Consider the following 19,225-nt stretch of genomic DNA (forward strand, 5'->3'; position numbering starts at 1 on the left):
CCTCAATTCCAAGAGATATCTATAGCTACTTATTCATGTAATTATCACGAGTCAATCTCAGTATATCTTTTGTTTTATTGATGTTAGACTTTAGATGATTTAGATGCTTTATGCTACATATGGATATGATGCTTGTAAAAATTAGTCATACGATGTCTTCAAATTTGTGGTTACTGGCATTTTCACATCACGTAGGTTCAAATGGTTAGAACTGGACTTAGACAAGGTTAATAGTGCCCATAATTTGTGTCCTCAAATGTTTTTTTTAAAAAGAAACATAGGGACTTTCATTAATATAAAGCAAACAGAGAATACAACTCAGTCTGTACTCGATTAAAACAAACTTGGACAAAAGAAGGCACTAAGTTATTACAACCCGATTACAGATTAATTTTTGCTTCTTCAGTCAGAAGATGTGCCGGTTGGAGAAGCTGCCTAGGACCAAAAACAACCTTTACAAACTCTAAGGACTGTTTAAGAGATATAGTCTCTTGCAAAAGACTCTGAAGACACCAGGGAAGATCAAAGTTGACACCATTGACAGCATTCACCAAGTTACGGTCTGAACAAACGATCAACTTTGAAACACCCATGAGCAGAACCTGATCAAGCCCTTGCTTTAGGGTGAGCAGTTCGGCTTCTTCGGCTGAACTGGCATTGAAGGGTCTGCTTCATGCAAAAAATGATTTTGTTGTACCAAGGATTAATAGTAAAGCCAAGACCAGCAGTAGCACTAGTATGGTCGTAGCCACCATCAGAGCATAACAAGAAGAGATCCTTCACAAGTGATTGAGGTATTAAGTATTTGATGGGAGGAGGAGGCTTAGCAGGGATTATGGATTTCAGAGCTTGCTGTAGAATATGTGAAAAGTCTAAAAGGGAATAAGTGGGATCAAAAGTGAGATTGTTCCGATCAAGCCAAATGAAATATGCAACATTGGCAAACATGGTGAGGGAAGCAAGAGTATCATCCTTAGTCACACAATTACTAATAATTAGATGAATAATATCTTTCACACACATATGAGCATTCAAAGAATTAAAACATATGGATAAAGGGGAACCAAACCAAACTTTAATAATATGAGGACAAGTAAATAAAACATGCTCAATAGTTTCCACACAAAGATTACACCTAGGGTATGCATTAGACGGACAACTATGTCTATCAAAAAGTATTTTCCTAGTAGGTAAAATCTGTGGCATAGTTTTCCACAAAAAAGTTTTAATACGTAGAGGTGAATGAATATGCCAAATTAAGGTCCAAGCACGTTTCAAATAACCAAGAGGATTATCAATAGGATTGACAAATGAGATAGCATTTGAAAGAAACCATTTATATGCAGACTTTACACTAAAAATACCATTCTTTTCAAGAGACCAAAAAAGTTGTTGAGCAGAGTTACCATGGATCTTAATCTTTAAGATCTCAGCTTTAACATCAGGTAGAAAAAGCAAATCAAGTTTAGCAACATTCCAAGAAAGACAGTCATGGTCAATAAGCTCAGACACATAGGAGAGGTTATCATGGGCAGGTCGAGGCCCAACAGGTTTTTTATAATGAAGAGTAGGAACCCAATTGTCTTCACATATATTAACATTGAGGCCATGATAATTAATGGTCTTTTGGTAAATACTAGAAATAGTAATGAGAAGAGTGGAAAACAGTAGATTATAAAGATATGAAACTCTCTAAATCATGTAATAGAGGGAGGAGTAGTCGTGTTCGTACCACCCTAGTCATACACTACTTGAATGCAAGTCTAGATTAGAGATATGCTTTACTAGTAAGAGTCAAAACAGTAGATTTAAGGATGAAAACAGTGAATTTAAATGATGAATGAAGATATCAGAAGGGGTTTAATCCACCATGCGATTCGATTGACTATTAGTTAGTATCGAATCGCTTGTTTTAATCCCTAGTGAAGACCAAGTCTTCTCGGATCGAGGTTTCACTAGCATGAGAATTTAGCTCTACCATAAATCTCTTTGGTGGTGGCTCTAAACTCTAGTTCTCCGTTATAAGCTCTATCTCTAGACACTCACAACGAAAAACTTGACGTTCTTATGCAAAACATTACTAAACTAATGGTTAATCATCTTCACATGGCTTCATAAACCTCCTCTAATGGAAGTTTAACCTTGTATCATTGGAATCATTACACTAAAGCAATAATAAGAAGACATAATTGAAAAGACAATTGAATTGAATTTAACTAAAACTTTTTATTGATGGGAAATAATGGTGGCTACAAACTAAATTATTCTAAACTAAAGAAAGTAAACCTAATTAAAACTAAACTAATAATGGAAAATATTATAACTAAAGGTAAGGAGGAGAGCTTAAGTTTTGCCTTAGCCCTCTTTATATAGGGGAGGGTTACGTTTATATTTTCGTGCATGGGCCAAAAAGGGGGATTTTGGGCCTCTAAAGTGAGCCTAAAGGCCATTAGGTTAAGTCTAGATCTAAACAGGTTACAGTTGCTGGAAATTACTTCCATGCACTTTTACAGCTTTGAATGGGGGGCAAGGCTAGGTCCATTGAAAATTTGATTCCGAGCCGGTCGTTTTGACATAAAGTTCACCCAATTCCGAGGCCCGAGTCCAAAGATACAACCTGTTGAAGTTATGTTGACTTTTATGTTTTTTTTTCTACCCGGATTGACTTTGACTTTTCAGCTTTGACTGGGCTTGAAAAAGGCTTTTCTTCATGATTCTTAGGCTTTAAACGTAGAACTTCCTCAGCAATCATCTTGATTCGTTTTCCATGCAAAAGTGGTGCTTTTAGTTATCTAATCAACTTCAAATCCTGAAATGCACAAAAACACGTAAATAATACTAACTCTTATTTATTATAAATATAATTGGTCTAAGTAGAATACTATTAAGGGGTTTAAAATACACTTTTGGGTGCTTATCACACCACCCCCAAACAGCATTTTGCTTGTCCTCAAGCAAATATGAGAAATAAAAACAGATAAGTAGCAAAAAATATGGTCCTAACTAATCTCGTTTCGCAGAGTGCGATTGCATTAACCATATGTAATAAGGCCTTAAACCACTAAGAATTCCCTAGTAGACGAGTTATAGCCTCATGAGAGTTTTCCAGAGAAGATACTCACAAACTTCATTTATACTACAACAACTAAGAGATTAAAAAAAAAATTCTAATTAATCTCAGATATCTATACATCTCAATAACAATATGATAAGGACAATGCTTTTGAAACCTAAGATAATATACACATAATAATCAAATCATCTAAAGATACACACACATGCTATGAACTATGTTATGAAATGCAATGGCAGGTCTGTTTCTAAAACTTTTGGAATAGCGTCCTTAAGTAGGTATCCACAATTTGTCAAGACAAAAATACTCCAATTTTTCCACTCAAGTTAGCTCACTCTAGTATGTAGTGGGCACACATTTCCTCACAATCTTAATGACGTCCAAAGGAGCCGAGGTCAATCAATCACATCTACACTTACTATCACACCAAATTAATCCTAATTGAGCTAGAGGTCTTTATTAGGTGATATGGGGCTGAGGTGATGGTTTAAGAAGAAACGGAATGAATATTCAAATAAACAAGTATGAGATAACAGGGGTCTTCAATTACATGTAACTAGAGAAAACCTTGTTCTTACTTTGTTTCTATACTTAGTTTCCATCATTAGATTTTTTATTTAGGCTTTTTGACTCTTTTTATTCTATTTTTTGAGTTTTTGTTTTTGCTTTATTTTTATTTTTGTTTTTGTTTTATTTTATTTTCTTTTCTTTGGATGTAAACTTCTTTTCTTTTTCTTTCCTGAAGCAACTAACTAATTTTGGTTTTCCATGGGTCTTTCTCTTTATTCTCTTTACTCACCGTATTCTCAGATTCATTCAAAGATGGGTAGGCTTATTTTTATTTTTATTAGTTTAAAAGATGGGTAAATGATTTGTGGTTGCGAAAAGGCTAATGAAAAGCTCAGTGGGGCGACTAGCGGTCGGATAATTATTTATAGGTATAAATTTTTAGCTATATCGATCCAAAGATGACCTAAATTCTCGCTTAGGATATGGTATGGTGATCAAGCAAGTGGATGTGTGATTTCTCTACTCATATTATATGTCTCCTTTGTGTCATCACTCAGATACTCACTCATATGAGGCTTTTAGGCTAGAATCTCACATGATATGTAAAATTAAGTAGTCTAACCTAGGTCTCAGAAAAATACTGCCAAGTACACTCATACATGCTCATGCAAGATGTTAATGAAAAGATGCAATGACTATAACTTACGTATTAACCTAAGTTTTTAAGGACTACGCTTAATTCTATTGCTACTTGAGATTTCTAGACTAATATCATCATGGAAAAGGAAATATAAACTATTTTTATGTTTTTTTACTTTTTATACGACAAATAATAAGTAATATATAACCTAATATATGCTTAAATATTTACAGCGTGTTTCTATACCACCCCCAAACAGAATCATGTTTTGTCCCCAAAGTATGGAATGAAAATAAATGATAGAGAGTACTATAGAAACGTGCTTGGAAATGGGAGCACCTGTAAAAGAAAGTTAAACGATACCAATATAGAGAATAAAATGCAGACGCAACTCCTATATGAATTCCATCCATTATGGAGATAACATGAATTAAAAATCGCTTGGGACATAAGCGGGCACTAACAGGAAATTATAAATATTACCATATATAGTTGAGGTAATCAGGCATTAGCCTCACCTTGCTCCACACTTGTGAAATGAAGCTCCTTTAAGTCTTGCATATCTATGACTACTTTCCAAGCCTTCATCCTATTTTCATCTACCCTAGCCAACTTATTTACTGCAATTTGGTCAGACGGGGTATATGGGGCTACTAAGTGAGGTTGTAGGCGCCAGCCAGGCCAAACCATAACTCGTAAATAATGGACTATCGCATTGGTCGTGTGCATTGTATCAACCTTGACCTAATCGGTGAAATGTGTACAGAATTTCGAGAAAAAGAAGGTCATTATGCGTGTGACTGTGACTGGCATAAGAAGGTACTGATGCCTTACAGTCTGTGCTTTTGCAAGACTAGCCACTATGGTTATGGATATATCATAATACCAACACCCTTCTGCTAAAGCAAAGACGGCATTGCATGCGTGGGAATCCATAGATTTAAAGTGCCAATCTCCTAGGACATTAAGCTTAAGGAAAAGCATAGCAAGGCCCGTATTGAGGGCCATACTTCCTAAGGATACATTAAGTTGGCCTTGGTGTTCTACTTGGAATATACCGACACCATAGGTCTCGTGGAAGTTTACCCAATCATAATGGTTATCATTATCATCTATATAATTAATCTAGGTATGTGGGGGCAGGGGTTGGAATTTCTAAGGCACATACAATTAAGTACTTAGTCAGTAAACAAGGTTTGTCATCTAACGTCACTATGAGTCCGTCTTCTCCTTGGGAGCGTGTGTAGAATTCAACATGCTCATAAAAATATTTAGTAAGGGTAAGAGAATAATTTTGATCAGGTCTTACCAGTACAGTCTCCCAATGGTGCTCCATTACCATATTATCAAAGTATGCACCGTACTTATCATTGAGAAATAGGTCTTCAAAAGACTATTCCTGTATAATTTTTGGAGTAGACATAGTAAACAAGTAATGAATTGAAGTACTCGAAGTGTTAGAAGAAAAACCTGGAAATCCGAGCCTGGAAGCTTGCGGTGGGGGCGCGCGCGCTTGAGATATACCTTCTGAAGGAGCGGGGCATGAATAAGAATGTTGATACCAACTTTATATGAGCGTGGGGCGCGCTAAGTTTGCTCTTGTGTATGGCGTGTGTGCGCCCCTGAGATATACCTTCTGAAGGCGCGAGGCATGAATAAGAATGCTGATACCAACTTTATACGAGCGCGGGGCGCGCTAAGTTTGCTCTTGTGTAAGGCGTGTGCTCGCTCTGAGATGCAGCAATGTGTTTAAGGTTTTCAGTTATGAAACTATATGCTTAGAGATTGTTTTTATAGTGTTTGGTTGCTAAGTCTAAGGCCGGATGGTTGCTAAATAAAAAAATGTGAAAAAACATATTTTTAGAATAGTTTCCTGCACATGAATTCTATTTCAGTTTTTGGAGTTTATATATATGATTATATTCCGAAATTCTTTGAAAGTTTGATATTCTATGAAATTTAGGGCCAATTGAATAAAACAAAGCCCATGGGTTGCATAAAATGGGTTTCTCTATTAAATTAGCTTCTGAAATTCTACGAAACTTTGAAATTCCTCGAAATATTAGGTACCTAATTACATTGTGGATTCCAATTAAATTAAACAAGGCCCAAGGGTTCTTATATTTTGGCCCAAAACTTATATAAATGTGATTTAAGGCATTCAATTTCATACGTGCACATATATTAAAATATAGGGTATCACCCCCAAACAATTTGAGAGGGGGTTCATGACATTGATCAATTAAATTACCTAAACATGCTGAATATCAACAGAAAAACTATATGGTAAAGAATATGTGATTAATCAGGCATTAAATTTAGCAATATGTGCATAGATAAATAATCACATAAACAAAATATAGTAACTACTTAACTACAGAATGTAATAAACAAATAATTAACGAAGGTACTCAAATTGAAACAAGTACAAAATTAAATAGTTATTACAAAACAGAAATAAATCTAAATCAAATGCATCACAACAAATCAAAAAGAAATAAGCTATCCTTGGGAAGAAGATGGTCCAAAACCATCAGAATGGCGACGACGACGACGCTCACGTCTAGAGTCAGAAGAAGAAGGCGAACCTCTTGAATGGGACAAATGTCTTAAGACCTCGGCCTGAAAAGCTGCCTGTGCCTCTTCCCTATTCTCTATAGAATTAAGCATGTCAGCGTGGTTATCAGCTATAGTTTAAATGTTCTACTCTATGCTGCAGTGAACATGTTGAATGAAACCATGGCGCTTCTGTATCGATTCACAGAGCGTAGATAAGGTTCGCTGATGATCATGAAGCATACGCATCCCGCTATGGAGTAGTGAAAAACGTGCAAAATCAGAAATAGCACGATCTATAACATTCTCAGCAAAACAAACATGATATCATCCTCATCCTCATCCTGATCTATACCATCAGCTCTCTCTTCAGGCAATGTCCAATCCCTTTGAACACAGTCACTATATGCCTTTGTGTTTGAGTGAAGCTTAATATGAGTCCTAGGTGACTCAGGCACGCAACCCCAAGACATAATCTTAGTAACTAAAACAAGTAGGGGTGCAATGGTCAGGCCTACATCCATAAGCTCTTCACGCAGAAAATCAATGAGGAAAAAACCATACCTCTTGTTCTACAAAACCCAAAGGACGTGTAGAAATGACAAGCTGATGTCACTTAGCTTCGAGGTGCTACAGGTGTTCTTGCCAAGCCACTGCATCACAGCCAGGTGGTTAATCCTCAACGACTACTGCTTGGCACAGTGAAAACGATCGTTGTAACGACCTTCAAGCATCGTCTCTAGCATCAACTGATGCATACCGTCAAACTGGCATCTTTGTAAGGTCAGGGTGGCTTGTTTAGTGGGTATCGCAGTGATGGATGCAAGCAAATCGTGCGTCACATCCCACTGAACTCCGTCTAAATCCACAAACATCCTCCTTGAAAGAAGTATCCTCTTATTCTGATAAAAACGCAACACCAAATCCTCATGGTAGTACTCCTCAGTAGAGTACCACATTCTATCCTACCCTCTAGCACGCATCTCAGTACCGTAAAATGGTTGGAATATCTCCGCGTTAAATGCGAATTCCGGCATGATTTTTGTTGGTCTGGCCATTGTATGGTTAAAATTTGAATACGGGTAGGGGTATAAGTAGGGGATGATGGGGGGAAAGGTGTTGTAAAAAGTTGGAGAAGGTCTATTTCGATAAGGGTGTGTGGCGCGCTTGGATTTAGTTTCTGATAGGCGCGGTGCACGCTGGGATCGATTTAGGTCAGATTGAATTTTGTTTGAGAAGATGAAGTGAATGGGCTGGTGTGCAAGTTTAAATGGTATGGTCGGTGGGGTGTAAATATCGTGGGTTGGGTGGATAAATGAATTTTGGCCCAAGTCCAAATCTTTTCTAAAATATCCATCATGTCCTGCTGCTTCGTAAAACTTAAAATTAAGATTTATGATTCGTAAGCGGTTCGATTTTTGCGAATGAGCTATGAAAATAATCAGCATGAAGAATTTTATCTAATGATCTAGGAAAAACTCCAATCTAACCATGGGTGACATATAAAATGGTGGAAAAATGTCTCGATATGCGTAAATGGCATAAGTTATGAGGGCGAAGAAAAATATAGAAGACTAGATTGCGTCACACGAATCTACATGACTAAAGGGCAGCATAAACAAAGATAAGAAATTGAGAGAACAAGGTGAGGTGATTACCCACCCCCAAACAAAATTTTGAAATAGAATGAAATTTTTTGTTGTGGTGAAAAAGAAGGTCTTTTAAAGTCAGATACCCTAGACTTTTTAATATATCTAATATTTATGGGTTTTATATTTTCTAAATTTTATGAAAAGGATTTTTGAAAAGCAGAAAACAAACAAAGCAAATAAAAATATAAATCACTCAATAGAGAAACACTACTCAAAAGAAACGAGAAAAAGTGCAAGAAAGGAATGCGTGAATTATATGATCGTGGACTAAGGATCCGGAACTTACAACCACACACTTCGAAAGGAGGGTCCAGTTACTTTAATAGAGTACTCCCAAAATATAGAATAAATATAGGAAGTACACAAAGCATAGAGGGTCAGTCCTCATAAACAGGGTCTTTTAGAAGGGTTTCTTCTACAGCAGGCGAACATAATTCGTGGAAATGTTTTAAGTGTTGGTTATTTACTTGAAAGGTACTATTGTCCTTGGGATTTACCAAAGTGATTGCCCCGTGAGGGATGACATTAATAACTATAAAACGTCAAGACCAACGTGTTTCTAATTTACCAGGAAAAATATGTAAACGTGAGTTATATAATAAAACTTTTTGACCAAGATCAAACTCTTTAAGCAAAATATGTTTATCATGAATACGTTTCATGTTAGCTTTATAATCCTTCGCTAAATCGTAAGAATCGCTATAGATTTCTTCAAGCTCATTTAATTGTAATTTGCGCTTGACACCAGCGGCATTAATGTTGAAATTAAGACTTTTAATAGCCCACATGGCACGATATTCCAACTCAACAGGCAAGTGACAAGGTTTACCAAAAACTAAGTGATAGGGTGACATACCTATAGGTGTTTTAAAAGTTGTTCTATATGCTCATAAAACATCTGTTAGGCTTCTAGACCAGTCTTTTCTATCAGGATTAACTGTCATTTCTAAAAAAAAATTATTTCTCTATTGGACACCTCTACTTGATCACTAGTTTGAGGATGATACGGAGTCGCCACCTTATGGGTAACTCTATATTTCTTGACTAAAGCTTCAATAACTCTATTACAAAAATGTTTTCCTCCATCAATAATGATGGCCTTAGGTATGCTGAAACGTGAGAATATATACTCCTTCATAAACAATACTATAGTTTTATGGTCATTACTACGACAAGCCATGACTTCAATCCATTTAGAAATATAGTCTACAACTACAAGAATATAAATGAAACTATGCGAAACAAAAAACGGACTTATAAAATCAATACCCCAAACACCAAAAATCTCCACTATAAGAATGAGATTTAAGGGCATCATATTACGTTGAGTAATATGACCAAGTTGTTGACATCTAATACACGCTTTGCAGTGTGCATGGGCATCTTGAAACAAGGTCGGCCAATAAAAACCGTATTAAAGAACTTTGGCAGCAGTTTTCTTTCCACTAAAATGACCCCCGTATGATTGTTCATGGTAGAAGGATAAGACTTTATTGTGCTCCCACTGGGGAATGCAACGACAAATTATCTGATTTGCACAATACTTAAAAAGGTAGGGTTCATCCCAATAGTAAAAATTAACTTTGGCAAAAAATCTCTTGTGTTAATTCCTAGTCCATATCTCAGGAATGATCTCAGACACTAAGAAATTAACAATGTCTACATACCAAGGTGCAGAAAAAATTGAATAAAGATGCTCATCCAGAAAAGAGTCAGATATCTATTCGGAATCCCTGTCATCCTCATTAGTTAACCTAGATAAGTCATCTGCAACTATATTTTTAGCTCCTTTTTTATCCTTAATTTCTAAGGTAAATTCAGTTAGGAGAAAAATCCAATGGATCCATCTCTGCTTAGCATCCTTCTTCGCGAGAAGGTACCTAAGCGCAGCATGGTCTGTATAGATGATGGTCGTAGACCCAACCAAGTAGGGACGAAACTTTTCTAAGGCATAAACAACGACTAGAAATTCCTTTTCAGTAGTAGTGTAATTACGTTGAGCATCATTTAAGGTTTTACTAGCATAAAATATAACTGTGGATTTATTATCTAACTTCTGTCCTAGCACAGCACCAATGACATAATCACTAGCATCACACATAAGTTCAAAAGGTTTAGACCAGTCTGGTGGTTGTATGATAGGTGTAGAGGTTAAAGCGGCTTTTAAAGTCTCAAAAGCCTGTTTGCAGTCATGATTAAAATAAAATATGACATCCTTTAAAAGCAATTGTGTTAAAGCTTAGCTATTTTTGAAAAATCTTTTATGAAACGTCTGTAGAAACCTGTATGGCCTAGGAAGGCCCAAATATCACATGGACAGTTCGTGGTATAGGCAGAGATGCTATTTTATCTATTTTAGCTTTATCTACTTCTATTCCATTTTTAGAAACAATATGACCTAAAACTATGCCTTTAGTGACCATAAAATGACATTTTAATTTCCCAGGCCAGTTTAAGACTAAGTTCTTTTCTTGACACCATTTCAAAATTTTAGAAAGATTTGAAAGACAATCTTCAAAAGAATGACCATGAATGGAAAAATCATCCATAAACACTTCCATGAATTTCTCCACCATGTCACTAAAAATATATAGCATACAACGCTGGAAAGTACTAGGTGCATTACAAAGGCCAAAAGGTATTCTTTCATAAGCATACATACCAAAGGGACATATGAATGTAGTCTTCTCTTGGTCATCAGGGTCAATAATTATCTGGAAATAGCCAGAGTAGCCATCTAAAAAACAATAGTAAACATGGCCAGCTAGACGTTCAAGCATTTGGTCAACAAAAGGTAAAAGAAAGTGATCCTTACGTGTCATAGCATTAAGCTTCCTATAATCAATACAAATCTGCCACATTATAGGAATTTTGGTGTAAACTAACTCTCCATCGGCATTATGAATTACTGTAATACCTAATTTCTTAGGGACTGCATGCACTGGGCTCACCTATTCACTATCTGAGATGGGGTATATAATGCCAGCATCGAGTAATCTCAAAACTTTCTCTCTAACTACCTCATTCATGGCAGGGTTCAAACGAGGTTATGGCTCACGAGAGATTTTCACATTATTCTCCAAATGTATGGGATGTTTGCATATGCTATGGTCAATACCCTTAATGTCGTATAAAGACCAACCAATCGCAGAACGATGTTCACGAATAACCCTAATAAAATTTGCCTCTTCGGTAGCAGATAACTAAAATGATATAATAATCAGATGAGTGCCATCCGGATCAAGATTAATGTACTTTAACTCAGTGGGAAGAGGTTTAAGCTCAGGGGTAGGAGGAATGGGAATGAGGAATTTAAGAGGGTCTTCTTCCTCTATAATGCAGATTTGTTTAGGAATGAGTTCTTCAAACTCTGGAGCTTGATCATGGATAGGAGTAGATTCTAAGGGGGCATGTACTTCTTGGATGTAAGAATCCTCAGTACTGCCAAAGGAAAGAAATGGGTGCATCTGATTATCTGGAAAAGTTTTGTTAAAGTAATCTTGAGCGAGGCTCTCTATCATGCTAAGTCGTGTCTGGTGTTTATTGCATCATCTTAAAAACATTTACCTCAATAGGAAGGTTTTCAAAGGAAATGAACATCGAACTATCGCGGCAATTAATGAGGGCATTGACAGTTGCCAAGAAAGGATGCCCTAAGATGATAGGAACAGAGTCATGGGCGACTTCTGTGTCTAGAATGACAAAATCGGCTGGGTAATATAAGTCTTGTACTTTAACAAGAATATTTTCAAATACACCCTTAGGATACTTAATCGAACGATCAACTAACTGCAAAGTCATTTTAGTTGGTTTTAGATAATGTATACCTAGTTGTTTATAAAGGTAAAACGGGAGTAAATTAACACTTGCCCCTAGATCTAGAAGAGCAGTTGTGGTGAAAGTATCGCCTAAGGTGCATTATACAGTGGGACGACTAGAGTACTTGTACTTAACGATTCTGTTGTGCTCAGTTAAAGAGGGAAACTATTTTGTTAAGAAGGCTTCTTTAGGTATGTTCGTTTTCCTCTTAGTGGTGCACAAATCACTTAGCGTGTTTTGGAAGACGTTTTATAGCTTCGAGGAAAGATAGTATAGTTAAATTTTTGAAAACTTCCCTAATCTTGTCAAAATTATCGTCCTTCTTTAGCATAGCTAGTCTCTGGGGAAACTGTGATTTTTCTCTATAGTTAGCATAAGGGTCAATAGGAGTATTGCCCTTTTCTTTAACTGTTGTCGGTTTCCCTTTAGGTTGAGGTTTAACTAGTACTTCTACAGTGGTAGGATCTTCAGTTTCAACTACGGTACCTAGTAAGGTTCCTTTATCTTTATTAGTTTGTTTGGAATCCTCAGGCATTATAACTTTGTTGTCAACCACTTTCCCTGAACGAAGAGTAGTTACGACCTTTAATTCTCCTTGTATTAAATTTTTATTACTAGGATTACCGGTTAATTCAAAAACTGTGTTTGTTGATTTTGGATTAGGTACAGGTTGACCTGGAAACACGCCTTTTTGTTGGGTTTATCTTGGGATAGATGTTGGATGGGTGTTAGATTGCCAGTAATATCTGTTGTTGATGAGTTTGCATGTATGCATCGAATCTATCAGGCTGGGAAGGTTGAGTTGCCGCGGGTTGTGTAACAGGAACTATCTCACGTTGATTATTAATGGGTGGATTTTGATAGTTGTTATTTACCGGGACTAAACTTCTATTATTATTATAATTACCTTGCCCTTGTCCTTGCCTTGGTTGATATTGATTATAGTTATTGGTGGGCCTAACATTTTGATTATTAAAACCTGGAGGTGCTCCTTGATGGTGATTATTACGCCAACTAAAATTAGGATTTTGTCTCCAGGGTGCGTTAGGTATATTAAAGCGCAGACATCTTCTGGCTGTGGTGGTGGTAGTTCATAGGCAAGAGGATAATAATGATCGGAATTCTCAAGACTAAAACAAAAATTATAGTGAAGAGAGTTTATATTCATGACAAAAATGGGTTTCACTTCTTGTTTATTACAGAAAGGGCATCTACTTTATGAGTGAGGGATTCTATTAAAGTTCTAAGTTTAGGATCAGGTTTAACCTCAAACATACTGGCTGCCTTAGCTGTAGAAGAAGAAGGGATGGAGCGGGAGTAATTGTTAACTCCCCAGTTGTTACTTTTCTTGGATTGATTATCTAGAAAGTTATAAGCATCTGTGGTTCCTTTACCTAGAAAATTACCTCCGTTCATGATATCTAAAGTCTCTTTATGATGTTGGGATAGGCTTTTGAAGAAGGCACAAACTAGTGTGTCTTTACCAAGATTATAATGTGGACATTTTACTAGAAGATTAGTAAACTGATTCCAAGCCTCAGAAAAGGATTCTTGAGGCTTTTGGCGAAAGAAATGAATATGTGATAGCATTTCATCAGTCTTCTGTGGTGGGTAAAATTGTTCCATAAATAATTCTACTAGTTTTTCCCATGTGTCAACAGAGTTCGGCTTTTGTGCTGTTAGCCAAGCAGCCACTTTGTCATCTAAGGTGAAAGGAAACACCCTGAGCTTTATTTGTTCAGGTCTTACGTTAGGATGATGAAATGTAGTAAGAAATTATTGTATCCTACATAAGTGTTGATAAGGCTTCTCATGGTCTAACCCATGGAAAACAGATAGCAGATTAAATATATTGGGGGGGATTCAAAAATCTCCTATAGTATTTGCAAGAATTATGCAGGACTCAAGTCCATTGTTTAAAGCTTTATAGAAATCAGAGAGGGGCCTCTCTGCTATTTCTTCATCCATTGTTACAAATATAGTTGTGGTGGGTGTAGGTGATGTGTGTGTGTGGTGATTGATGAATTTCTAGATAGGCGATTATTTTTGTGTCTACGATAAACCAATATAGCAGGTTTATGCGTATCAGATCTTAATCTTATGCAAATTTTAAGTCTAATAGACAAGTCCTAACGAGCATGCAAAAATAGTCTGATTATTACTAGAAATAGAATCCTCTGACAGTAAATTCGAAGATGTTTAGAGGTGTTACCTGGATCATCCTTGCTATGCGTATAAATAACATCTTTAACAGCCTTGAAGCACGTCTATGTTACTTGAACAATTATACGAGTACTGGTCCGGATACACGGTGTGGATAGTGAAGTCCTGTAAAAAGATTAACCTTATTAGTTCAAGAGTTTTAAGAATTAGGTTAAGGCTTTTTACCATGGGTTCGTGTTGGGCCTATGAAATGGGTAGTGGGTGGGCTTACTAACTAATATTAATTATTTTTTTTGTATTTTTGAAAAAAACCAACGGCCAGGCCACCTAAGAATTGAGGAAGGTTGTCCATGCGTGCATGCTCGTTAATTAGAGAACCCCAGTTCTTTAAGTTTTCTAGACACTGTTCAGAATGAGAAAAATAATTTTTAAAATTTTGGAGTTGATAGCATACGAGTACTATACTGTACTCGTGAGATAATATTGCAATTAATATTAAAAATTAATATGCGGTAATTAACCTGGGGCGCGTGCACGCTTAGAAATAGTGGAAATTGAGCGGTGCGCGAGTTTAAGTAAGGTGCGGGTCGCGGTCTGTAAACGCAAAACTGAGGTGCGCGTGCTCGTGATATAAAACTAGGGTTTTAAATTTTTAGGGTTAGGTCACGAGAGGGCAGGGAGTTGGTTGAACAGCTCGTATGCTCTCGAACAGTAGCAGAAAAATTCAAAGAAATTACGAACAGTGTTTTCAGTGTGTGTTTTGTGAATAGTAAAAGACAGTGTTTCTAATCTAAATACGCGTAATGTAAACGAACTAGATGGCAAGTGGTGCCATTTGATAAGAGAAGAAAAGTAGATGTGAAAACAGTAGTTTTATAATGCTAAAATCATTCTCATCAAGTTATTATAATACTCTCTAAACATGTTGATATAAAAGAGCAGTCGTGTTATCTACTCTTGCTTGCACGTACTTAAAACGATCTAGACTAAACAACTATTAACAAATATGAGAGAGTAATTCTTGATATGAAAACAGTAAATAAATATACTAAAACAGTGATTTATAAGATGATAAAAGATATAGAGAAGGTTAATCCACCATATGATTTGATTGGCTATTAGTGTAGTCATCGAAGCGATTGTTTTGATCCCTAGTTAACAACCTACATCTCTATAGTCATTGTTAAACTAGTATGAGAGATTAGCACCCCCACAAATCTCTTTGATGGGATTTCTAATCTCTAGTTCATAATTATGATGTTTATCTCTAAACACTCACAACAATGAACTTTAAATTCTATTCTAAACAACAACCAAACTACTAACTATCATCCTCACATCACATGGCTTCATACCTTTAATGGAGGTTTAGTCTTGTATCATTGGAATCATTACACTAAAGCAATAATAAGAAGACATATTGAAAAGACAATTGAATTGAATTTAACTAAAGCTTTTTATTGATGGGAAATAATGGTGGCTACAAACTAAATTATTATAAACTAAAGAAAGTAAACCTAATTAAAACTAAACTAATAATGGAGAGTATTATAACTAAAGGTAAGGAGCAGAGCTTAAGTTTTGCCTTAGCCCTCTTTATATAGAAGAGGGTTAGGTTTACATTTTCGTGCATGGGCCAAAAAGGCGGACTTTGGGCCTCTAAAGTGAGCCCAAAGTCCATTAGGTTAAGTCTGAAGTGGTCACAGTTGTTGGAAATTTCTTCGATGCCCTTTTTGTCTACCTTTACAGCTCTGATTGGGGCAAGACTAGGTCCATTGGAAACCTGATTCCAAGACGGCCGTTTTGACATAAAGTAGGTCCAATTCCGAGGCCCGAGTCTAAAGATACAGCCTATTGAAGTTCTATTGACTTTTTAGCTCTTTTCCTACTTAGATTGACTTTGACTGGACTTGAAAAAGTCTTTTCTTCGTGATTCTTAGGCTTTAAACGTAGAACTTCTTTAGCAATTATCTTGACTCATTTTCTATGCAAAAGTGGTGTTTTTAGTCACCTAATCAACTTCAAGTCCTAAAATGTACAAAAACACGTAAACAGTACTAACTCTCATTTATTATAAACATAATTGGCCTAAGTAGAATACTATTAAGGGGTTTAAAATACACGTTTGGGTGCTTATCAGGCTACTAGAGATAGACCAACAAGGAATAAAAGTTGTAACACTTTTAATTAAAGTACCTCTTCCCATAAAAGAGATGATCTTATTTTTCCGAGAGATAATCTTAGACTAGGCACTCTTAAGAATCTTGTTAGTGCTAACATAGTTAGGTTTATTAGGGTTGAACTCAATACCAAGGTATATATTATTGGAGTTAGACAAAGGGATTTTAAGAATTCGAGAAAGGAGTTTTTTGTGTCTGTGATGAACATTTTGACTGAATAGAAGAGAAATTTGTTAAAATTAATTTGTTAATCAGATAGCATACAATACTTACTCATGCAAGTAAGAATATTATGAGCTTCAGAGATATTAGCTCTAGTAAAAATAAAACAATCATCTGCAAACATAAGATGAGTAATAGGAGTAGAATTCCTAGCAATGCGTATACCATGAACTAGATTATTAGACTGTAGCTCAGTAATGTGCGGAGAAAAGAATTCAGAACATAATATAAAAAGAAAAGGAGATATGCATTAAACTTTACCATAAGGAGAGTCACTTAGATTAATAGAGAAGGAAGTAGTAGTAATACAAGTAGTAATCCAATCAATCTATTTTTGACAAAAGCTAAACTGCTGTAACATCTTGGAAAGGAAAGGCCATTCGATTTGATCAAATGCTTTATGTATGTCTAATTTAATAGCCATGCAACCTTGCACACCAAATTTCTTCTTGAGTTTGTGAAGAATATCTTGAAGAATAATAGTGTTATCAGAAATTTGTCAATTCTTAACAAAAGCTGATTGAAAAGGGGAGAAAGAATGGGCATTAAAGGTTTAAGTCTATTAGCTAAGATTTTAGATATAAGCTTATAAATAATATTACATAAACTAATAGGTCGAAAGTTCTTAACCTGATTTAGGGATTAAAGTAATATTAGTATGAGGTTGGAAAAGAGGGTTGTTTTCAAAAAAATCAGATATAACCTTAAATAAATCACCTTTGAGAAAAAGGTCAGTTATTTTGGTAGAATAAGGGGGTAAACCCATTAGGGCCAGGAGTCTTACAAGGTTCCATAGCAAAAAAAGCATCATGAATCTCATCAAGGGTGACAGATCTAGTAAGGGTGTCATTATCAATATCACTAACAACAGGGGATATGTAAAGAATAGCAGCAGGTATAGTAGGGGAACTAGTAGTAGTAGTAAATAAAGAACTATAAAAATCAACAATAGAATTACCAATGTCACTCTTGCATAAATGTCGCATCAAAGTCTAACTCGAGGCTGCATGAATGTAGCTAATTCGGCAATATTCATAATGACAGAGCCAGCGGTTTTTTTATAACAAGTTGGGGAGGTTGTTCAAGTTGAAAATTGCTTCCATTGCTGATGCTCTGGTTTTTTTTTATAAATTAATAAATCCGATACTCGTGTAACAAGGTCAGGATGGCCGAGTGGACCAAGGCGCCAGACTCAAGTTCGAGGGCCGTACTTTTTGCATTTTTATAATGTGACCCTCGGATCCAGTCCATGGTCCAATAAGGCCCAAAGCAGAGATGCTAGCCGTAAAATCCATAACGTATACCTGACCCCAAATATAATTCCACTTGTCAGCATCGGGAACACGTGTAACATTGGTGCCTAATTAACAACCAGACTCAATGCTCGACATGGCTTCTCCGCTGTTCACATGCAAATGCATCGCTTGTACATTTCTGCATGATTCTTCTGCATTTCAAAATTTTCTATACCATTCTCACTTTCTGTATTTTTATTGATCTATCGCAATAGCTGTTCTAAGGAGAAAAATGGCAGGTCGACGAGATGAATATGCATACCCAAGCTCAGGTGTGACGAACTTGGTTGGCCTCTTGACGGACAAGGCCGCCCAGTTGATCTGAATTACAGCTGGTATACATGAGCACGTACACCATGAAGAAGGAGATGGGAAATGGGGGAAGCTAGAGAAGGCGCCTGCAACTGGTCCGACTGGTGGTAGCAGCAGGGTTGATACCGTGTATGGATATGCAGCTGGACAAGGACATGAGAAGAGAGGGGCTGATAAAAAATTTAAAAAAAAATTTCTTTTTCTCTACATTCTGCACTTCGGTGAGGTTTTAACACATTCAGTAGAAAACACTAGTCCCCGAACTCGCCATCAACTGCCCCGAAGGGCCATGCCTACAAAGGGCTCTTTCAAACATGTAGAATTTGGAGCAAGTTCAAACAGTGTTGGAACTTAATTTCGGTGACAACTTTCATCAGCATATCAGCAGAGTTGTCATGGGTGTTCACTTTCTCAAGTGCTACATCACCATCCCAACGACATCCCGTACAAAGTGATAACGGACATCAATATGCTTAGTCTGAGCATGATGAAACTAGTGTAGGGGAGTTTTCGAGTATCCCCTGATCTTCCTCTGTGCCTTGTGATCCAGAAGCTTTAATTGAGTAGCGAAGGGATGAGATGATTGTGAGTTCAGAGTTGAACCACCTGGCAGCTGGCTACGTATCTCTTTCTTGATTTAGGAGAATCAAACCCTATTTTGCGTAATTCCTAAGAGCGAATCCCTCTGGTTCTTATAGGAAGAGTTATGAGAGTCCTAGGTTTAAGGATGTCCTTACCGCTTGTGAGTTCCTTTCAATCCTCAGACTCTACCTTCCTATTAGGATTCCTATTCTCTTCTGGAA

At 36.5% G+C, this 19,225-nt stretch overlaps 1 long non-coding RNA gene across 2 annotated transcripts; it reads right to left on the minus strand.

Moving 5' to 3' along the window:
• Positions 1 to 286: 286 nt before the first annotated feature.
• LOC147515006 (uncharacterized) lies at positions 287 to 17,925 on the minus strand. 2 transcript variants are annotated; one of them, XR_015213341.1, is made up of 4 exons: positions 17,774 to 17,925; positions 14,463 to 14,578; positions 5,694 to 5,953; positions 287 to 2,809 (listed from the first exon to the last, which is right to left on the minus strand). It is a non-coding gene; the product is annotated as an uncharacterized LOC147515006 (long non-coding RNA). The 2 variants fall into 2 exon arrangements; XR_015213340.1 differs by having other exon boundaries at positions 287 to 5,953.
• Positions 17,926 to 19,225: the final 1,300 nt, after the last annotated feature.

This window comes from Coptis chinensis, chromosome 2, assembly GCF_015680905.1.
Source record: "Coptis chinensis isolate HL-2020 chromosome 2, ASM1568090v1, whole genome shotgun sequence".
Lineage (NCBI taxonomy): Eukaryota > Viridiplantae > Streptophyta > Magnoliopsida > Ranunculales > Ranunculaceae > Coptis > Coptis chinensis.